The sequence below is a fragment of the Aptenodytes patagonicus genome, chromosome 3 (genome assembly GCF_965638725.1).
Source record: "Aptenodytes patagonicus chromosome 3, bAptPat1.pri.cur, whole genome shotgun sequence".
Lineage (NCBI taxonomy): Eukaryota > Metazoa > Chordata > Aves > Sphenisciformes > Spheniscidae > Aptenodytes > Aptenodytes patagonicus.
The window spans coordinates 44,091,666-44,099,380 of NC_134951.1; the positions used below are offsets into that span (position 1 = coordinate 44,091,666).

At 42.6% G+C, this 7,715-nt stretch overlaps 1 long non-coding RNA gene across 1 annotated transcript; it reads left to right on the forward strand.

Moving 5' to 3' along the window:
- Positions 1-1,243: 1,243 nt before the first annotated feature.
- On the forward strand, positions 1,244-5,035 carry LOC143157962 (uncharacterized). Its single transcript, XR_012994881.1, has 3 exons — positions 1,244-1,472; positions 2,477-2,580; positions 3,121-5,035. It is a non-coding gene; the product is annotated as an uncharacterized LOC143157962 (long non-coding RNA).
- The last annotated feature ends 2,680 nt before the right edge of the window (positions 5,036-7,715 follow it).

The window sequence follows — 7,715 nt, forward strand, 5'->3', positions numbered from 1 at the left end:
CTACATTTTAGTGCATTGGCCTCCCAATTCATTCCCAAACTGCATATATTCCAGCAACAAATCCAATCTGATCCTGTTTCCATTGCAATCAACTATCTCCACGCCTCAATTTTTGTATATGTAACTATTTCTGGACCATTTTTCTTCAAGTACAGCCAAACATATATTCCAGACAAGTATGAATTATTTGAAGGGATGTCATGTATGGTCTCTCAAAACGATCCACAATTTGTCAAGCAACAACAACAGAGTAAGGTAAGAATAAATGTGAAGAGGTACAATTTAGAAGTTACCCCGTGAATACTTGAGGGATAACTTGCCGTGAACGCTGCAATGCTATCCTCGAGAAAAGGCTACATCCACACATTCAGCAACTACTTTTAGCTCAACTCTGTGGACAAATTTCCTGGTTACACGTTGCCTTTACTAATGTCTTAATTAGGTGGTTCCTCCACACTGCTGTGACTTCATCCCTTCAGAGAGGACCGCCTGGTTGAGCTTACGGCACTTGACCTACTTTTCAGTGTTTTCCTTACGGATAACACAAAACTTTCCAGAATATCTGAACTATGGATGTCTATTTCAATCGTATTTCATATGTAAATTTAAAAGATTTTAAATGGAATCCAATATTGTAAAACATGTCCCAACATCCCTTTCTGAGATCTCATTTGCATATCAATCTCGTAACTTGAATAGTTTTAATAGTGCCACTTGTTGGAGAGCTCTGTGTATTGCAAGGTATTTCAATCACTTATTTATAAAAACAAACTGCTTTTTCCTGGTGATAGGTAATTCCTAGTTTAAAGTGCTACGGGAAGAGAGGAAAGTACTGCACAGAGCAACTTTTATTGCAGTCTCGGCTTCAACCATGCTGACTCAAAGAGTCTAAGAATGAGCAACACGTTAGTGGATCTTATGCAACTTGATCTTTACAATGGTAATGAAGGAGTGAAAAAGGAAAAATAAGGACAAATCGTGCGGTTTTTAATTGAGGAAATTGTCATTTCCTTCCGAAGTACATTTTACCCTGCAGCATTTGGGTGAAAAAGATCAGCTTTCCTGGATAAGCCCTGGTCCTGCGCACAGATCTGAGTCATTATTGATAATTATGCACATATTCTCCTGGGGTTGTGCAGGTAGAATTCATGAAATTGCATCATTTTCTTTGCAGTGATTAAGAAGTTCACAGTTGATTACTGATTATACTACAGGCATCATATGTCTTTTCGCAACCAGATTCTAACACGCCCCAGGTACATTGCGTTTCCAGGAGCGCCGACAGTACGAACAGCACGCCCTGAGTCAGTGACTGTGACGGCTACGAAGGAGACATTGTCATGGTGCGTGATATCAAAGATCCACAATTTAATGCCTGCGCAGCGTGGCTTGACATCACATCAAAAGCTCCACAAAGGAACATTTGCCATGCACAGAGCATCAGATCTCCAGCATGATATTTTGAGTTGCTGGTGAGATACAGTATTTGAAATATATTGAAGTATTAACAAAGCGTTGTTGCTGGGACTAAAATTATAGTGTCAGGAAGCAAGGCAGGAAAAAACGGCAGGCACTGACCTTTAAAAAAAAGAGATGCAGACAACATAATAGGGAATTTAAGGAGCTGTTGACTTCGTATGTCAAGAAATTGAGGGTCAGGAATCATTAAGGTTTACGCATTATGTCCAAAACTTGTTCTGTGGTCCCTAAGTCAGAAGGTAGGGTCTTCTCTGGTGTTTATCTTTTTCAAAAAAGGAGAAGTAAACTGTTCGGATCACCTGCTTGCTGGGGTTGCCGCACTTTGGTTTGACATATAGTAATTTGGGAAAAGTAATTGCAACACCAATGCTAGACAAATAGGATGAATGGCCTAAAGATTATTCTTTCCGTTGGTTCTACAGAAGGTCAGAATTTGTCAGCCCCAGAGCAAACACAATCCTAACAGCCTTCTGGTGTCTTGAAGTTCAGTGCCGTGAGAGGCAGTCCAAACACAGCCCACAGCAAGTCCTGGAGATAGCCAGCGAGGTTAAGGCTTTGTCCTTGCCCATTTTGTCTTTAAATCAGTGCTGCCTTCTGAGATCTTCATCAGCTCTATTACTGCTTTCAATTTTTTTTTTACTTAGTATGTTCATTATTATTCACAATTTGTGAGTAACATTTTAGAATTTGCATTTAGAATTGTATTTTAAAATATAATGTAAAACTATTTTTTTTTTTCGCATTTTAAAGGTCAAATCTGGCAAATTCCCTGATTCTGCAGGTCAGGATGATCCCAGAGTCTGCTTCCAAAAGCAAGGACATCCATAATGACATACTTAAACCTCCGTTCATATTCCCCTATCACTAAGAATCAGCGCAGGCAAATCGGCTCCAAAAGTCGTTTGAGGGCAGTTGTGGACAAAGCTCAACCTTGTTTTAGCTCGGCTTGCTCAAAAGCCTTGTAATCCATTTTTTCAACAACCCTCTGTCTTTACAGTTATCCAGAAAAGTGAAAAATATCTGCAGCAAACCATGGGAGTGCGGACAAAGCATCTGCCTTGGCAAGGCTGTCCTTCTGCAAATCAAGGGATGCACAAGAGGGTTAGAAAAAAGCTCCTTTCTCTTGAGCGCTGCTGAGGGAGGGAAAATGTCTGGCACTGGAGAACAAGGAGGGCACGCGGAGGTTAATCCAGATGTGGTGGAGTGGTGTTTGTGCTCTAGACAGTAAATACCAGTCGGGAGACTTTTTCCATTCAAGAGCACAGAGATATTTCTGAGCATTCTAGGTCCCAGTTCTGACATGTCGCAGGACACCAGTAATCTGGCAAGATTTAATTCAAGGTCATGATTTTGGGAAGGAGCAGAAGATGGGTAAGAAAAAAACCCGTTCTTCCCTGGGGAGAAATTACTATTTTTAAGGAGTCTTCTACTCCACATAGTCTTTAACGTCAATGAGAGTTTATGCACATGCACCAGTGGCTGACTAGACCCAAATCCACTAATTAAGAGTAAAAGCCTTGAGGTAATTATTACTCACAAAGATACTGAGTTGGTAACAGCTCTGACTTTCTAGCGCCCGTGATTCTGCTTGCGGTGAATAACTGTAACGGGCTTTGTGCAAATAAATTTCTTTCCTTCCAGGCTGGACTGTGCAGCAGAGGACATCTTGCTGTTGTTGCAAGGAAGTCGCGAGGAGTTTCTTCAGAACTGGCAGTGGTGGTGGGATGTCCGACTGGATGCCCGGCTGCCACTTGTGCCTCTGGCGACCTCTCCCTTGGTCCTCAGCGCCGGGCTGCCGTCGTGGCGGCTGCGCGCTCCCTTTGCCTCTGCAGGAGGAGGCATGCTTTGCCAAGCGCACTGCTGCTTCAGCTGAGGAGGCGTTTCTGGTGATGAGTCACGCAGGACGTAGCAGATGGTGGGAAACGCGAAGCCACGAAGACAGTGCAATGCTGGTGGGACTGGGAGAGGAGACTGGGGCGCTGGGGGTGAGCAATGGAGATGGAGGGGAGGAGGAAGCAGAGTGCAAAGCCACCAGCTTCGGCAGAGCCCGGCGGTGGTAGATGCTGCTGTGTTATGGGGCATGGCCCATCAGTGTGCCTTTCAGAGGGAGGGCTGGGAAGTGACATACAGCAACATGTGGGAATGTAAAATTTAAGAGGCAAGTCTGATTGTCGTGTAGTTTAATAATAACATGACTGGAGCATAAGAAGGCTTGGGGATGTTGGGGACGGTTTCTGGCTGAACAGAAGCCAAAGAAGGACCGGCGGGAGGACAGGTGGGGAACATGGGGGATACAGATGTACTGGCACTCAGCAGGCATGCAGTGGCCGTGCTGGCACAGTGGCTCCCACTGCCTCTGATGGCCTCGGAGTAGATGCTGGAGTATTTTGGACTTGTTATTCCAGGCTAAATCCCCGACGCTGTGCAGTTCTGAGGGAGGTTGGAGTGCTTCAGTAGTATACTGAAGGCTTTGGCTTTTGCAGGGGCAGTTTATTTTGCTTTTAGCTCTAATACTAACCAAAGAACTTGGGACCCAAAGAATCTGTGGGTTTCCACTCACGTAACTAACAACTGTTTGATTCATTGCTTCTCACATCCATTGCTTTTGCTTTTTTCAAAAAGGCTGCAGGATGTTCTTGCACTTTAAGCAAGGACCGGGACAGAAAACATATTTCCGTAAGGGTGAAGATGGCTCTTTCCATGCAGAGGGATTTATAAGCTGCATTCATATATTTTTTGATTAATAGATAGTGTTGCTGAAGTGTTAGCACTTAAGGCAGAGGTCAAGCCTCTGTTATTTTTCTGTCTTAGAGGTGAAAGGAGAGTGCACTGGCTTGCAGCGTGTGTGTGTGATTTTTTTTTTGTAGCTGTGGCAAATAATTGTGACCCCTGATTACTGGAGTGATTTAAAACTGCTCTTTGCTATGTTAACTTGAAGTTGTGAACTACAAAGGTCTGCTGCGAATAGCATATGAATAGAAAAGGGACTCTGTTGGAACTCGCTATTATGTTTGAAGTTGGTAGAAACTAGAGATTGAAAAGACCCACTAGTTCACTGAATGAATTCATTGCACATGCAAGACAGAAACCCCTTGCTCAGTGATACCCTTCCTACGTTTCTCAGGAAAAAGAAAACATGTTGAGATGTTTCTGGAGAAAATGCTTTGACACAATGCAATCCATTAGGATGTCTACATTTTGACCTGGTCTGCCATCTAGGTAATTTTTGCATCAAATTTGCAGCGTCAGTTGCAGAATGACTAAAAAATTAAAGCTTCATGTAGAACAAAGATGATTTATTATGTACTTCTCCTTACGCTGAAAGGAAATGCTATTCCGTAGCTGTTGCAGTTCTGGTTTTCTCTGAAGAATTGTCAGTTTAGTCTAAATGTAAATGTTGTGAAAACACAGGTGAAACACAAGGTTGATAATATTGTTTTTACTTCTAAATATAAGTCCAATAAAACATTTTTCAACAACTGGCAACCTGCGATGTCTGAAATTCAATAACGATACAAGTAAAAGCTTCGAAGCGGTCAGTAAGGAAACAAAAAATTGATGATACTTGGTGACTACCCCAAGCGAAAAGAAAAAATAAACAAAGGCTGTAAAGAGTGACAAGCAAATTCCATGAGAAGACATTTCAGTCGTCTAATAATTGAACTTAATTTAATTTAACTAGACGCGTAGGCCAAGAAACCTTTTTTTTTTTTAATGGACTTTCATGGGAAGTTGATAGAGTTCCTCAAAGGAATAGACTTGCTAGCTGCAATTTATGTACGGTACAACCTACTTTTGTCTTTAGCTTATGAAATTTCGTCTAGTTTGTCATGACTACTTTCTTTGTTAAAAGGTAAAATGCACATTGGGCAAGTGTTCTATGGCAATTTGCATAAAAAGTGATGACAAAGAGCAATTAATTCCTCATTATTATGCAGTGTAATGCTACTTTGCTCCTAAGTGACTGTAGAGGAGGGTTTTTTCTCTGTGTGTAAATCTGTTGCGGCATTGTTCTAAAAATAGTACTTAAGAGCCCTCTGCACTCTTTATAAATCAGGGTCTTTGACACTCCATTTGATTCTCCACAGAGAGATTTTTCTCACACATGCTGAACACTACAAGTATTGCCCCAAATATTCATCACAATAATAAGCATCAGAATTTTGTTAGATAAAGCAAGATAGAGGAATTTAATATTTTGTCAAATTAGATCTCTATCCTTTTTATCTGGAGATCAGTATTCAAAGTATCACTCAGATCACACACAAATAGAAACATATTCCTACCACACACAGCTAGTCTGTACAGAACAAAGAGTCAAGATATCGTTTTCTATGAAGGCTTGATTCTGAGTACAGATTTCATTACCGGCTCACCATAGGATAATGAAATTCCTTCAGGGCAAAGATGAGGTACATCAAAGAGGCAGCATGGAGAGGCAGACTTTGTTAGTGCATGCTCTGTCACCTGCATTACTGGTCCTTGCCTGCCTTTAATTTGTAAGGAAATGCTAGTAATTCGAACCCTTTTATTGGACCAACTTATATTTATATATATACACGCATACATGTATGTCTATATGCACACACACACACAAAAATATATTTTTCAAAATACAAAACCTTCTGGAAGTTGTGTGACTTCTTTGCAGCTGAAACGGAATACAGAAAATAATTAATTTCTTGCTAGCAAAAATGACCCGTGCAGGTCCTAAAAGCATCTTTGCATTTAGTAAATAAATGCTGTCTGCACTGTGTAGATAAATAACCCTTCCTGCAACTTTGCCTTTTTATTTCTGTAGCAATTCAGAGGGACTTTAGTGCTTATGGAAATGAAAGGCCAATGTTCGGTAAGACCAGGAGCTGCTGAAGACATGAATCACCAAAGCTTTCCCACAAAGCTTTGCCAATATGGGAACAAAAGGGTTGCCCTACAGAAACACATCACGGGTCTATCTAGTCCAGCATCCCGCCTCTGGCAGCGGCCAGTAACTGATGCTTCAGAGCAAATCAAAACCACAGCAAGCACCTAGCTAATTATGAGATGCTATGCGTAGAGGAAAAAAAGGTTGATCCTGACTCACAAGAGAGCAGTTTATGCCCTGAAGCGTGAGGTTTGATTTCCCTTGTATCCGTTTGCTTAACTCACACAGTTGCAAATACTATTTATGCTTAAAAGAGTTTCTAATCCTCTCTTGGATCCTGATCAACAATCTGCCTCAATAACCTGAGTTACCAGGAAGTTCTTAGGGCTGAGCACACACTGTGTGGAAGCTTTGTGCTTTGCTAGTTTAGGGAAAGTTTTCCAGCCTTGGCCTAACACCCACTGCCCTGAGGATCAGACCTAATTGTCTAGATGAAAAATACCCAAGCTACCACTCCCTTCCCCTTGAGTCCTCCCTAACTGAAGCAGTTAATTCTTTCCCACCCCCCACCTGCAAAACTATTGCTTTGGGTAGATTTCTTTCTCTGGCACAGGGCAGTGGTTCCCGCTTTCTATCCTTCTAGGAGGTTTGGACAGGTTCCTCTGTGCGTCTCACCTCAGTACGAGAGAGGTCTGCCTACAGGCAGGGGATGCTGCCTGGCCATGCTGCCTCCCACTGTTGCAAAGGAGAGGGCAGTGACAGGCCGAGGAACAGAGCAGAGGAGAGGCTCACGGAAGGCAGCAGTGGTGCCGGCTTCTTTCTGCTCTTCCAGCATTTCCTCATGAAGTAGCAGGAGCTCTGCTTGGGCTAATCTGTGAAAACATGCAATGCCTGTGAGACGCCCTCTCCTTCCCAGCTTACTCCAGATTTTCTGCTCTCCCAGGCAAGAATGCAAGCAACATTTTCAAATCATCCTTTGATGACCTTGAATGACTTTGGGCATCATTGCAGAGTGATCCTGGCTCCATTACAGCGGAGCGATAATCCTCTCTGCGCTCTCCCCATTGAGTGTGGGTTTCTTCTATGTACATCACAAAATGGTTAGTTAAATCCAGCACATGGACCTTAACAGCAATACCAGAAGGCAAAGGGCGTCCAAAAAAGGCTTATCTACTCCCCATGGGGCCTAAGTGCTTAAGCCTAAAGGTGTGACCTTGGGCTCCTAAATAGAGAGGTGTCTCCTAAACAAAGAGGTGCCCAAACTTTGTAGGTTTTTATCTCAAAGCTTCGCCTTTGCAACCTGAGGCTGTCATTGCTACACAGGCGCAGACAAGCCTCAGTTTTGATGGTGACAAGCAGACTGGTGCCTAAG